This window comes from Nannospalax galili, unplaced genomic scaffold (genome assembly GCF_000622305.1).
Source record: "Nannospalax galili isolate Female #2095 unplaced genomic scaffold, S.galili_v1.0 scaffold364, whole genome shotgun sequence".
Classification (NCBI taxonomy): domain Eukaryota; kingdom Metazoa; phylum Chordata; class Mammalia; order Rodentia; family Spalacidae; genus Nannospalax; species Nannospalax galili.
This window is the reverse complement of record NW_008352752.1, coordinates 2,144,931-2,157,924: the sequence shown is the minus strand read 5'-3', so window position 1 is coordinate 2,157,924 and position 12,994 is coordinate 2,144,931. Positions and strand designations below refer to the sequence as shown.

Here is a 12,994-nt window from a genome sequence, read left to right as displayed (position 1 = left end):
AATCAGCAGTAAGAAAAGATGAAATTATGAAATTTGCAGGTAAATGGATGGAGCTAGAGAGTGTTATACTACATGAAGTAACACAAATACAGAAAAGCAAGAAATGAATGTTTTCCCTCATTTGTGGATTGTAGCACCAATCCCTTATATGTGCGTATATAAATTCTGAAGTAACATCAGGAGTCAGGTAAAGGCAAAGAAACATGGAGGTAAAGGAAAAGAAACAATCTGAAAGGGAGATAGTAGGGAACAGATGCTACCTGAGGGAGGTAGAAAAACTGTGAGAAATCAGCAGGGTTGAGAGGAGGGAGGGACATGCAAGGGACCATGGTGTGGGGAAGGGAAGGAAGTCAGGAAGGGAAAGATGGCAGGAGTCAGGAGGTATTGGTGGGAGGGTGGGAAAAATGGGGGCACTGTGACTACGAAGACAGGGAGGAGGGAGGCCAGATGGGAGAAAAGAACGGAGATGAGTGAATCTCGGGGGGCAGGAAACCTAGAGGGAAAAGTGGATTCCCTAGAAACCCTGTGAGAAATGCACGCAGTGTCTGAACATTAATGTGTATGTAGACCTAGGAGCTACTTGGAAGGGAACACAGTGTGAGATAGAAGAGACCTCCCTTAGAGCGAGTAACATGCCATACAGCACTCATCAAAGAAACCTCTTTTTGCAACAGATGGAGGCTACCGCAGAGTTGCACATCTGGTCAGGCACAGAGAACATACACCTGGGAGATGCTTGGTACTAGGTGACATATCTGCATAACTAAGGCTCATGAAACATAGTGGAATAAGGGGTAGAGAGAGGGCTAATGCACCCCTCGACTCTCACCAGTAGGCTTCCATGTACGCCAGAGTGCATTATACACAGAAGGCCTCAACTGGCCAAGCTTCGGAGAATAAGAGACTGTAGAGTATAAGTAGGATGGGATTCTTATATGGAACCTCACCCACCCACCGGACCATTGCAGAAGAGGAGGTGGAAACACTGTAAAAGCCAGGGCTGGTTCATGAACATATGAGATGGAGGCTTCCAGGCCAAAGGAGGCTTGCTCATGTGAGTCTGCGGCAGCGGTGGCATCCAACGCAGGACCCATGTCAGCTCAATTAAACAAGGGCCTAAAGGGGAAGTGAGAAATAGGTGGTAAATGAGCACTAGATGGAGAACCATTTAAGACTGATTGCTGCTGGGTGAGGGAGAGTATGACTTTAACACAAGACCACTGGATGGGCTGACTAGATTCCAGTGGACGCATATGCACTGAAGGACATTTAGGTATAAACACCTGAAAGAACAGGACTCAGCATGTATGGTAGAGTGCAAAGGGTTTGGGGCGGGGGGCATAGATGGGGGAGGGAGTCTGGATTTGAGTGGGAAATATTGTATGAAATTTTAAAAGCTCAATAAAAAAATAAAATTAAAAAATTATCCAAGAACAAATTTTATAAAAAGAAAAATAAAAAACATTTCCATGAATATACTTTAATGTAACTCCAGAGACACCTCACATAGGTGTTTCTACATAATATCCATAATAATGACAACTAAAGTTCATGAATATATTCAATTTAATAACCTCTTAATGGTAATAAATTGGTAAACATATTACCATCACACTTCTGGATTTCATGATGTATTAGTTCTTTTTTTAAATATTTTATTTATTACTTTTATTTTATGTGTATGCATGTATTGCCTGTGTACAGATAAGTGCACCTGTGTCGTGCACTTATGCCTGCGGAAGACAGAAAGGCTGTCAGATCCCCTGGAGTTATGGACAGTTGTTAGCTGCCACATGGGTGCTGGGATTCAAACCCCAGTCTTCTGCAAGAACAGTCAGTGTTCTTAACCGCTGAGCCATCTCTCCAGCCCCGATGTGTTAGTTCTTACTGTTCAACAACCTGTTAAGAAGTTATTGGTAGTTTCAGCAAATGTATAGAAAACTGGCAGGAGTGAAGTAATAAAAAAATAAAATATAGGTGAAAAATATAGATATGAAAACTGCAACAGCAAATAAAGTTTAAAATCAGAGGTTCAATAGGATTGTATTATATCTATACCACACTACATCATCATCATATGACACTTAAACCCGAAAGTTACACTTTGGGGAAAAGGATTTCCAGAAACTGCTTTATGTGCTTTTAAATATATTCATTTCATTTAAAATGATTCATGATTTATTTATGCATTTGTTTGCTATGACATATTCTGATGCAGCATTTTCTTATTTTAACTTTCAATTTAATCTGAAAATTTACAGAGAATACTTTTTGAAATTGTACTTGCAGAACATCTATGTCAGAAGTTTCTTGGATGATAATATATTCATATTGCGTTTCTCCTATGGTTACATTAAAAAAGTTCTAATCACTAAAACAAAATGTCTCCATTTCTTATCTTTGTACTGTTAAAGTATCAACCATTTTATGGTCATCTATGAATGACTGTTTGGAGTGAAAAATATTGAAGTATCTTTCAACTATATGTGTATTTGATGTGCCATATTTAACCAACACTTAATATATATTATACTACTGCAATACCATTTTTTAAAAGAATGATAGCTATTTCTTTGGGAAGTATTATTGTAACCAAATAACAAAAGAACAACACAGTAAATGTCCTGAGTAGTTGAAATTTATTTATTTCTAAATATACATCTTAGGCTAATTTCCAATTTCTTATATTGCCAGGATCATTAATTTTATTCTGACCGGGTATATTTAGTTAAAAACAAACTGAGTTACCAACAAAGAAAACAAAAAAGAAGAAAGAGAGCAAAGCGCAGTACAGGTAGGGTTAGAAAACCCAAATGATCATCCCTACAGTAAGGCTGCAGGCAACAACTGACTTCCTTGGCAGTCTATGCAGAATTGCTTGCCATCATTTCAATGAAGGGGTACCAGTTCTTTTCCAAGCTATTCTCCGGGGAATTGCTTAAGTATCGGGAAATCTAGAAATAGATATACACATGCACATATAAAAATATTGTCAGTCTGTAAGTTACTGCTGTCCTGGGACCACAATAATTTATGTAACAGCTGTTTTCATATTTTTCTTTTTTTCTAATTGACATGCATATTTAATGTCTACATACTCAGACCACCTCTCTTTTTTCTGCTGACTTTGCACCCTGTTGTTGTTTTTTTTTTTTTTTCATTTAAATTGTGTAATCCTAGGGAGACTTTAAGATAGACAGGAACCAAAGCCTTAGTCAAAACACTAACTTTAAAATGCAAACAACAATACTAAAGCAATTTTCAAGAAAACAATGAAGTCCTAGGAGTTTCCACATATGTGTTTCAATGTACCAGCAAAAGTTAAATATTAAATAGAAGTCCAAATACAAAAAAAAAATCATAAAGACATAATCTTATCTTAGCCTTTGTAACTTCTTCCTAATTTTTCAAGAGCTGAAAAGTCCGCTAAACTATCTATGACTGCTTGTCTAACAAAGTAGATAGAATTTTTATTGTTTTATGCCTTGGACAACAAAAATATGAATACATTCCATATAAAACATTAAGACTTTTCTTAAACTGTAAATTTAAAATACTATGACGATTCAAGGAAACGGGAAACTTTTTATCCTAAAGAGTAGTGTTTAATAATTTGTATTCAAAATTTTACAAGTAAAATATTACATACTATTTATTTATTGGTCTTTTTGATACAGAGTCTCCCTGTAGTCCCAGTTGGCCTGAAACTCTTATGTGGACCAGGCTGGCCTTGATCTCACAGAGAGTCACCTGCCTCTGCCTCCCTAGTGCTGGGATTAAAGGGGTGCACCACCAAGCCCAGCTATTTATTTTAAAAGAAATGGTACATGTAAAGAAAGATCAAGTCAATGCCACAACTTAAAAGAGTTTTCAGATAACGTTTAGCAACCTAATACTACAGCCCCATCTGCAATTACCTCACTTTAGAATTGATCACTGTATTTTTTAATTGTCTTTATATACTTCAACCAATCATTTAATATCTATTATTGGTTGTTAAGGTTATTCTTGGCCTTTATAAACACTGAAGTTTTCTCTGTCCACAGCACGCAATAAACTAGGTCAATACATACTGAAAACAGCATTAAGTACTATGAAAATGTGGACAGGAGGAGTGATGAGATTTTGTAACAGGAAATTTGAACTACTTCAATGAGTACCATAGACCTAAGACAGAGTTGAAGTTGAGATCTGACAGGTATGGACTCGTCCAATCTAGGGCATAGCAAGTGCAAAGGTACAAAATCAGGTGAGACTAACACCTGCCAAAAACAAGAAGCAGAGAGACCAGTCAGCCAGAGAAGAAACACAGGAGACAGGGGGTTTCAAATAAAATGCAACACTCAACTCTACTTTGAAAACTACCAAATTTGACTAATCCACAGAGAGGGCCAAGAGAAACAGTAGGGAAGAAGTCACCTAGGAGATACTATAATTTAGAGACTATGGTGAAGTGGAAAGGAGAGGAGATTTGAGGGATAACCATCAATAAAACCATCACTAACAAAAATAAAAACACAGATCAAGCACACAGAGAAGAGCTAAACTTTAACTTTTATTTGAAACCCTCTGTCACCTGTGTTTCACATCTTAGTAGTTACCTCTTGCAGATGTCTTCTAGGTACTTCAATGTAAATGCTGAGAGCTCTTAAGAAATACGTGGGCCACAGTCAAAACTGGAATTTTCCAGAAACTTATATTATTTTCTGGAAGGAAAATTTCTGCACAAATCCGGTGTCCTTCTAATAGTACCAGAACAGTGAGGCATGTAATACATCATAATTTGGTAGTTTCATTTGGCCTCATATTGGTTGATTCCTTAGGGCATATCTCCTACTCCTGAATTACTAAGTAACAGTTACTATATATTGAAATGCCCAGTTTGGATATAGGACTATATTAAACACTCTAAAAAGACATTTTAGGCCACTAAACCTCAAAACAATCTTAGAATATAAGAATTATGCCCACTCTTCAGATGAAGGTTTTGGAATAAGGATGCAGCACAGTGGTAGAACCTAACAGACATGAGGCCCTGGGTTTTACCCCCAGTACCTCACAACTACCACCAAAACTCAGCTCTTCATATGAGGTCACTCAAGTATTAAAAAGTGTAAAGGTACTGATAAAACCAGTAAATCATGAAGTTTCCAACTCAAGGTCATATGAAGTCACATGCCCTTTCTGCTACAAAGGAAGTTAACAAGTAGTTTCAAGAGTCCGGCCTTTAAAAATCACCTACAGTTACAATTCTGAACACATAAACCACATAAGCTCTCTGACAAATAATTCCTCACCTGCGATTCCTCCTTTCTACTAACATTTTAGAAAAAATAAGACTGTGACACAGAACATAGGCCTGTGCATCACCATTGTCATCACAAGCTCCTCTATGGTAAGAGTACTAGTTGCGGGAAGACCAGAGCAGGAGAATGTTCTCAAGACCTCACTTCAAAGATCAAAACCATCACAGGGGTTTTGAAGATAGTCATTAGGAACAGCTAATTCATTGATCCTCTGCTTCTCCCCCAACATGGAAAGGATATCTGGTATTAGAAGTCAGAAGCCAATATTCTAGAAGCTGTCAACAGAGACCTAGCAGTGGTCCAAAAACTTTATTGTGCATAAAAATCATCTGAGAAGCTAATGAATATAGAGTTTCACAACCAGATTTGACCAAATAGTCTAGTAGAGCAGCAGAACAGGTAATTCTTCAGGCATCCTAAAAATACCAACTAAAACCACTTAGTATTATTTTAGCCACATAAATCTCAAATTACTTTTCTGCATACATATTTTTTTATTTATTACAATTTAACTATATTTTACTCAGTAAAAAATTTTCAGATAGTATGAATGTTCCTGTTCAGTAGAAAAAGGAATGACTGAGCAAAAGCAGTTTTAACTATACATGAAATTCTTCCATCAAATTTGATTTTCCTTAATATATAATTTAATTTTGTGATTAAAACCAATACTGATATACATGCCAAAAGACATGGGAATATTTAAAAGTAATGAATGTCCATGAAAAAACTTTGCTGCAACAATTGTAAGAACCCTAATACAGTAAAAGTTAACAAACAAGAGAAACAAAAGGAGTTAGAACTTGCAATTTGCTCGGTAAAAGTAATGTATACTACCCAAGCACTGGCATCAAAGTATCTACCCTAAGTTTCCAGAAATGTCCAATCACTTTACAAAAATAAGCTGTGTTCACCTTCTCTTTTGTATAAATCACAACTGATGTAATCACTCCCATGAACCTGGTCTACTGGCACATGGAGTTAGGGCTGGCAATAATGTTCTAGTGGCCTAGATAGTTTAATGAATTGCCCTTACCAAAACATATTTTTACCATTATTCCCATTTATATAGATGAGAAAATGAAGAGCTACAATAAGTAAGCTAACATTTAATGTCACAGTCAATAAATATTTATTCACAAGTATATGAAACAACACAACCCATTCCATAATTTGAATGATTAAATATAAAATATAAAGCTGAAAACACAAAGTTAAAAAAACAAAAAACCTAGTATGTGTGTATATCTGTATGTGAATTTGTGCATGTGAATGCAGTGCTTGCAGAGGCCAGAAGAAAGCAATGTATCTGCAAGGAGCTGGAGTTACGAAGCTATTTATTTTGGGAGGATGTACATGGGTCCTGGGAACAGAAATCTGGTCCTTGATAAGACTATTATATGCTCTTAATCACTAAGCCATCTCTCTCCAGGCCCTTATTGCTTCTTTAATGGCATTCCTCAAATATCCCTAAAGCCAATTTGCAGGATGGCCAAAGAGAGCCTAAATAAATCCTGAGAATCAATAATATAATGTGCAATATTACAATATAATACAGGTAAGACCTCAAAATGTTTCTTCAAATAAAAATTATCATGCTAAAATTAAATAACAAAACTCGTAGATTAAAGTGATATAATCTCAAAAGTATTTCAAAGAAATCATTAAGGACATCATCCTACAGCCTTTTTCAGAGTTGTTTCATGAGTCTGTCACTCTTACAGAGGACTATACTTCTGAACTACAGGAAACAAAAACTTAATCAGAACAACTTAAAATGGGATAATCAAATTTCAAATGAGACCATTCTTTCTAGCGTTTACCACATGGAAAAAGAAAAAAAGGGAGGGACAAGGGAGGAAGGGAGCAGTTGTTGCAGAAAGGTGGAGAGAAGAGCAGTTTCCAGGCGCTGTGAAAAGCTTGCTTTTTGGGCCAGGCATTGTGCAGGCCTGCGGTCTTAGCGCTTGGAAATCTGAGGCAGAAGATTGCCGGGAATTCGCACCTGCACTGCATAGAGAAAAAAGGGAGGGAGGGAGAAAGGGAGGAAGGGAGGAAGGGAGGGAGGGAGGGAGGGAGGGAGGAAGGGAGGAAGGGAGGAAGGGAAGAGGGAGGGAGGGGAACATGGACCACAAACTAGAGTTCACCTACAGTAAGACTATCTACCCTGTATATATTACAGGTAAAATTGAAGTCAGTAAATCACTTCATTTTGAAGTATAGAAGTTTAAAAAAAGAAACTAAGTTCAAACAGTGCTGAAGATATTTTCTTTTAACTTTGATTGTACTGCTCAGCAGCTTAATGAATGTTTAGTCTAATATAATAAAGAACTGGTGGATATAAACATTTAATGTTACTTTACTCAACAAGAATTTGTTAAAGAGCATATTTTCATTCAGTTAGTCTAGGCATTACATAATCCCAGACACATTCACTCTTGAGCTCTGTCTTCCTTTCTTTACATTCTTCTTCTAGGCTAGTCATGCTAAAAGAAGTATTCTCTTTGGAATGGAATCTCTACAAAGCAGCCATTTCCCAATGACCTGAGTTTCACAGCTTCATAAAACTAACTGCAAGTCATCTTTGCATGACTAATCCATATGATTTTGTGTGTGTTGGAGGGGTCGGGGAGTCAGACTCTCAAATACTAGCCACATAGCATTATTGTTATTATTATTATAAATCATATAATTCAACCACACATAACAAAACTTTTAACACCTTTAGGATCACATAAATAAGAAAAGTCTGGCAGCCATTTCTAACCTGTAGCCCATGGGACACATGAAACCACATATAACTACAGCTAGCTATGAATATGGCTACAAATACAAAATCATAAACTTACTTAAAAGCATGGCATTTTATTTGCAATATTTTTATTAGGAACACACGTGTGTGTTCTCAAGCATGAACTCTATAGATAACAAGATCATGATGCAATGTCAAAAGACTGGACATGCCTCCAAGAGTTTGTCAAGCACTCAAGTCTTACTAGAAGTCAATTATAACTACTATGTTGAATCTGATTAACAAAGATGTCTAGCATACCTGGCACATTTAGTAACTAAACTTCTGTTCAGAGCATATTAGATTTTTAGAACTTAAAGTGCCATTTTAATCTTCCCTCAAGGATTAAATTACACTCTAGAGAATTTGTACGCAGGGGAACAGTATTTTAAATGAGAACAAAGGAGTCTTCTAGCAACTACAAAATTTGATCATGAAGGAAACAAAGTCCACCATATGAGTTTATTTTATCAACTTCTGTGATTAAAGATCAAGGAAAAAGGGCTGCCGAGATGGTTCAGGCAGTAAAGAGCTTGCCACAGAATTAGCAACGGAAGTTTAGACTCTAGCACCAGCGATTAAGAACACTGGTTGTTCTTGCAGAAGACCCAGGCTCGAATCCCAGCACCCACATGGCAGCTAACAACTGTCCGTAACTCCAGTTCCAGAGGATCCAACCACCTCTTCTGACCTCCGCGGTTATTGCACGACACGGGTGCACTCACCTACATGCAGACAATACACGCATACACATAAAATGAAAATAATAAATAGTTTTTAAAATGTATGGCATAGTAAAAAAACCTATAATACCAGAACTGTGGGAGACATGAAGAGAGAGGAAGATCTCTTGGGCTTGCTGGCCAGACTGACTGAATCAGTGAACTCCAGGTTCAGTCAGAGACCCTGTCTCAAAAATTAAGGTGGAACAGAGGGATGGTGTGCCACTAAGCCTAATGACCTGAGACTGATTCCTAGAACCTAGAAGGTTGATGGAGAGAACCAATGACTACAAACTGTCTTGATTCCATGGGTGTTTAGGCACGTACATGTGCATACATGCATGCACGCAGGCACACACACACAAAGTGTGTAAAAATGAGGTGACGTGATTGAGGAAGACAACATACACTAACCTCCAGAATACGTCTAGAGAATACACATACATATGTGTACCAACACACACACACACGCGCACACACACACACACACACACACACACACACATATGTACACAAAGAAAGAATTTAGGGAATAATACAAGTAAATATATTAGTAAGATATGTTAACAGGCTCAATTTTGAAAGACAAATTTTCTGATGTTTCTAAATACCTCTCCCTCCACCCAGGGGAAATACTTCATTAACATCCAGTAATGTAATACAGGAATTATATTTATGCTATGCATAAAGATACATGTTTTCATATTACTGAACCAACTTTTTCATTTAATTTGAAGATTATTCACCAAATGATTGCAAATTCTATACTATACTCTGAAAATAAAATCAGAAATCCTATGAGCTCTGTTTCTAGACATTTTATCTTTAAAGTCTCCTTGTTCTAAGATGTGGAAGAGTAGGGCAGAGGTAAAATAGATCTCTCCATCACTCCTATCCTTCTCACCTTTCAATAAAATCAATACAAAGCTTCTTAATTGGACCGAATTTTCAAGAGTATTTTCACCTCAAGTATTTTTAGTTCAATCTTTGCTGAAAACTTTAGTTTTTCTACAGGATATAAAACATGAGATTATAATTAATGATAATGCAAAATAGATAATTAATGTATTTTAATATGTAAATTATTGCTACAATAATTAATTTCATAGAAATTTTATCATATAATTATGAAATATAAAAATGAAAATAAAAATCATAAGACATATTTAATTTAATTAAGAATGTCCTTCACAGCAGAAGAGTTAAATAGAAATTTTGTAATAAAGTTTCATGAGGTTCAAAGTTTAAAAGTTTTAAAAATCTTTTAAAGATCAAAATATACACTGACACAGGTCATTTCTATACTTAGCAAAAACAACCACCACAACAAAGAACAACTAACAGAAGCTCCTGATACACACCAATGCCAACAGCTTCAGATAAAAAAGAATGTTCCAGCTAGATACGATGTACAATACAGTAAGAAAAAGAAAAGTGGAAAAAGAAAAAAGATGGCTTCTAAGAAAAGACCCCACAGGTTGACCTCGGATCTTCATATTCATGCACACAAGTGCACACAGACACAGACACACAAGAAAGTCACCAACCAGAGTTACAGTTGTCTAATCACTATTGTTGAACACTGGAAAACATCTCTCTCCTTCCTCGGACCTGTGGCATTTTCATCATTTTCTATTCTTTTACTGAACGGCTCCCATAATTAGGATACTCTTTGGAGGCAATTTTGGGCAGGTTCTGAGAAAGGAGGAACAATATCTCTAGACACACTCTATAATGTCTCCAATATACTCTTATTTCCTGTATCAGAATGTTCGTCAGTCACAATTCATTATTCTTAGTAAACCACTAACAATTTGCTAAAATGATCTTTTTGCAGGGAACTTGAGAGATGGCTCAGCAGTTAAGAACACTGGCTACTCTCCCAGAGAACCTGGGTTCAATTTACAGCACATACAGGACAGCTAGCATACATCAGTAGCTCCAGTTCCAGGGGATCTGACCCCACTACATGCACAAGTGCATTTACATACATGCAGGCAAAACACTCATAAAATAAAATAAAAATAAAATTTTAAAGTGTTTTAATAAATTATCTCTTTGCAGATGCTCAAGGTGAACGTACTTTGGCAGCTCCTGGTCGATCTCTGCCCCTTGTGGTTCAGCTCTACCCGGAACTCACTCCTTCCTATTTATTTTGACAACACTTTGCTTCCTAAACCTCAGTATCATCTGAAAATCTGTGAAGCTGCACTTGCATGATTTTAGAGGAATCCCACAATTCCCATATGCCACTCCATACAAAAACATTTACTACCCATTCTTCTCATTCTTCACCTATAATTCAGTCTCCCTAGTCCAAGCCAGCCTGGAAGTCACTATGTAGACCATGCTGTCCTCGGTTTCACAGAGATCTATCTGCCTGCCTCTTCCTCCCCAGAGCTGTGATTAAAGGCATGCACCAACATGCCTGTGCATCCATGACAGATATTTGAAATTATTTCTCTACTTCATATTTTCAAAGTCTAGCAAAATACTACTACTAAATCAAAAATTCTTCCCATTTGTCCGTGAGAGACATTTTTTCTTCAACATGATCTTTGCAAAACTGTACAGCCTTGTTGCATAACTCTTGTCCTCTTAAAATTAATGATATTCCCCTTAAAGGTCTAAATGTAATGAATCTGTAATGAATATCATTTCCCAAATCTTCATACACCTTGATTATACACAGCCCTACTTAGAATCTTCCTCCTAAAAAATTCTCTCTTTTCCTTGTTTCTATCATTTTTCATCCCAACAATCAATCAATCTACCAGCTTCTGGCTGCTTTCCTGATGCTGCTACCACCTTATTAAGAAGGAGCTCTTTAAAGTTTCCCTTTGGCTACTTGTTTTCTTGGATTTAGGGGGGTGGTGGGGAATAGCAGCTTCAGTCAGATTTCATGCCTGTGACTATCAACCTCAATTGTGGCTGTTTTCCAAATTTCTATCTCTGGCCCAGATACCAAGATTCACATGACTTGCAATTACATAGTACCCAAGAACCCAAGACAGACCTTACCACTTCCATGTACGTTGCCTCAATGGAGTTCTCATCACTGCTCTGGGCAATCAGTATATATCAGATGGAGTCAGTGCTAAAGAAGAAACTAACTCACCACTTCCAATTATTCCAAAAATGTCTCTTGTTCATACAACTTTTACTCGGTACATCAAACATAGAACTCAGACAGGACAGGACGGGACAGGGACAGGGACAGGGACAGGACAAGACAAGACAATACACCACACCAAGCCATGCCCTTCTATCACTGATCACTTTTGAGGAAATCCTGGAGTATTCAATAATCCACCCTTGTGTCTTCAGATCCAAGCTGCTACCCTTTCCTATTAACACTGCAGTGTCTGTCTAATTTGTCTTTTTACTCTTCAGTAATACCCTAAACTAAGCAATATCTCTTAAATAAGCTGCAAGAACTTCCTATCTGCAGTCCCTTCTCATTTATTTCTATTTTACTAAGTGCTATAAAAGCACTTTAATCTTCTCACTTGCCTTTTGAGCACGCAATTAGTACCCTTTATAATACAGTTGCAACATTACATCTAATTGTACTTTAAATTTTATTTGTGATGCTCCTTGTGGCCTAAAGTCCCTCCTTTTTGTGGCAAATATTGAAAGTGAAATAAAATTAAATAGAGCCTGGTAACAGAATTGGTTAGGATTGTGTCAAGAATGAAAAGAAGAACTGAGATCCAAGGAGGTTATTTGGTAACACAATTCATTTGAAACAAGGGTCATTTGGGGGCGGGTTAGAAATTCAACTGTGAAATGACTCTACCCAAATGACAGCAGAGGCAGTTGACACAAAACTTATCCTTGGAACACAGGAATAGAATAGAGATATCACTCTTAGAATGCCTATAATATAAATGAGAATTTTAGTAACAAGTTGTCTCAGTAATCTGAAATAGTTCAAAAAGTAACAGAACAGACCTAGAAAAGCAGAAGCCTAGTATATGCCAACGCTGTCACTTGAACACAGAAGGAAGAACTAGTAAAAAAGATTAAAAAGGAATAATCAGAAGGACACAAATTTATAAAAACTAAATGGGGAAATTCCCGTTAAAAGCAAATACAGGTAAGGGGGAGTACAAAAAAAGTACCTTATACACATGCATGAAACTGTCAAAATGAAGCCTATCATTTGGTTCATTAAT

The 12,994-nt window shown here is 36.9% G+C and overlaps 1 protein-coding gene across 8 annotated transcripts in view; it reads right to left on the bottom strand.

Moving 5' to 3' along the window:
* Positions 1–12,994, bottom strand: part of Tbc1d5 (TBC1 domain family member 5) — a 545,935-nt gene that overhangs the window by 440,101 nt on the left and 92,840 nt on the right. The window lies entirely within an intron of this gene.